The sequence below is a fragment of the Nicotiana tomentosiformis genome, chromosome 3 (genome assembly GCF_000390325.3).
Source record: "Nicotiana tomentosiformis chromosome 3, ASM39032v3, whole genome shotgun sequence".
Classification (NCBI taxonomy): domain Eukaryota; kingdom Viridiplantae; phylum Streptophyta; class Magnoliopsida; order Solanales; family Solanaceae; genus Nicotiana; species Nicotiana tomentosiformis.
This window is the reverse complement of record NC_090814.1, coordinates 35771076-35773657: the sequence shown is the minus strand read 5'-3', so window position 1 is coordinate 35773657 and position 2582 is coordinate 35771076. Positions and strand designations below refer to the sequence as shown.

General features: G+C 36.4%; 1 long non-coding RNA gene across 1 annotated transcript; it reads right to left on the bottom strand.

The window, feature by feature from the left end:
- Positions 1 to 837: 837 nt before the first annotated feature.
- LOC117277155 (uncharacterized) lies at positions 838 to 1535 on the bottom strand. The gene is made up of 2 exons (XR_011415131.1): positions 1357 to 1535; positions 838 to 1093 (listed from the first exon to the last, which is right to left on the bottom strand). It is a non-coding gene; the product is annotated as an uncharacterized lncRNA (long non-coding RNA).
- Positions 1536 to 2582: the final 1047 nt, after the last annotated feature.

Sequence of the window (2582 nt, the reverse complement as noted above, 5' to 3'; positions counted from 1 at the left end):
ACAGCAGACAACGACCATAAAAGGTGAAACTAGGTATACATGGCTGATGGGTATTTTGCTCATGGCAACTCAAGGCAGCTGATATTCGGCTAAAAGTACATGTATTTAGCATATTTTCTCACTCATATCTTGAGCTTATTTGTTATGGGTTAAATTATTATTGGTGTACTTTGAGCTCATTACGTATTTTATATGTGTAGGAGTGATTGTGGATGAAAGCGGGATTAAAACAGATTTTTCGGCGCAAGTTTGAGTCAAAAGCAAAGAAGCCTGAAGCTGGAGAGGGAACGTCTGCCCCTCTCGCATCGCGAGCACCTAGAGCGAGCAAGAGGAGTTGCTCAGTTGTGCAAAACAGTGATGGGAAGCCAAGGCGAGCCTCATCGAGACACCTACATGAAAAAGACCTGGGAGGCGCTCGTCTACCCCCCCTCTCATCGTGAGCGCCTAAGACGTGTGCCCCATGGGTTTTGCTAACTGACTTGGGATTGGACTAAAACGTCTCATACACTTATAAATACACCCTAAACACAATTTGTACAACAAAAAAATAAACTTATGACCTGGGGGAGACACTACTTGGGCAAGGAGCAGAGGCCAACCGAATTCAGCTATGAGTTTCTCTTCTCTTCCCTCCTCTATAGTTGGTTTATGAATTGCAATATTGTGTTTTTGAGTAAAATTATGAGTAAATAAACTTGCCATCTATGGTTTTTATGGAACCGATTGCCAGGTGAATTGTTCGACCATATAAGAAGATCTTTTTTTTTAATTTGTTTTTTATTTATTTTGTAAAATTACATTCATCTGGGCGAGGAAATGGTAGAGGGATAATGGATCTGCAAGAAATGGAGCTAATTACCAACTCCATAAACAGAGTATCCATAGATAATTTTCATTTAGCATTACAATCTGTCATTCCTTCTTAGCAGAAAATCAAGGTAATAGAAGGAACTGCTATCGCTAATAGCAGGCAACGACCATAAAATGTCGGAAACAGACACAGAAACCCTTTGTCTTTGGAAGCAGCAAATTCTTCAGAATTGGCAATCCATTTTTAGAAGCATGCTTTTGACTACGATTGCACTTCTCTTCTCTGCTTAAAAACCAGGAAACGTTAAGTTCTATGAAAAATGATACTGGATAAAAGAGCACTAAAGTGTTATGCTTAATAAAAGAATCTTCTGAAAAAAGCACACAAATCTACTACCTTTTCATTTGCATAAAGCAGTTAATGCTTAAAAAAAGGAGAAAATTTGTAGGTATATGTCAGGCACATACAAGAACAAGAAACACACAAATGTAAGTAAGTCAAAAAGTTAAGAGTTAGGTGGAAGAAATAATATGTGAAATCAGTGCCTTCTGGAAAAAGCGCAAGCCACAGTGGAGCTTGAGGATCTTGATAGGTGCAAAGCATCTTCCGCCTCCTCAATTCAGCAGTCTTCAATTTCCTCTCAACAGGTATTAACTCCATGACATGAAAAACCCATCCAAACAAAGGCAACCTCATCAAACTATTCTTAACAATATAATTTACACATCCCACATATCCCTTGCGCAAAGCAAGATCCCACAAGTGTTAGATATACTATTAACCATGCGGTTTAGACCGTTGGGAATAAACCCCCTACAAAAATAATATTCACAGTAATAAAAGCGGAATAATCACGTAGCACCGAGATACGGTAATTAGCAAGAAAAAGAGTGACAACAACACCAAAAGTTTTACGTGAAAAACCCTTTGAATAAGGGAAAAAACCACGGCCCCGAGACGAGTAACTGATATCACTATAGTAAGAAATTTTACACTTTGTAGGTCCGAGTAAAATACTTCAAAGACCACTACAACACTCAAAAGAAATAACCCTCTTTTGATATTCTCATCTCACTACAATATCGCTCACTCTCTATTTTTCTCACAGGCTATTTTCTTATACCTTATTTGTAAAACCTCACTCTTTATTTCTCTCTTTGTTGGTGTGTGGAAATAAGAGTTGAAGCTCTCCTTCTATAGCCGAAGCCTCACTCTCTAAAGTCTACTATATTTGATAATTTGCACACACTTTTTCTTCTTTTTCTTCAATGTTGACAATTCAACAAAGTTGGCTACCAAACCAAAGAAATTTTCCTTAGGCACATGCCTATTACTTTGGTTATTGAATGAGATGGAACCCATCATAGACATAGCATTGATTTTTATTCTTTATGGAACAGTTCTTTATTTGACTTATTCAATTCAATAAAGTACTATTTTAAATAGATCATTTGTTACATGTGTGTCCTTTAGTTATATAGTAGACAATTTAGTGTATGGAGTCTTAGCTCATGCACACAAGATTAAATTGTCGGTTCTCATAATTAATAAACTATGTTCACAATCGAAGATATTATTGGGCAAAATATCTTGATGATTGTAGTGCAATATTAAAGCATAATTTGTCTTGATTATGGTAGTGGTTTTACTCCGACTTCTTATGCTTGTATACTTAGTGTATATTGAACGGACCAAGTAGAGAAAAGATATTTTTGTACTGAATATATATAAAATATTTTCTCTAATTCATTAAATGAGATTATACTCCCAA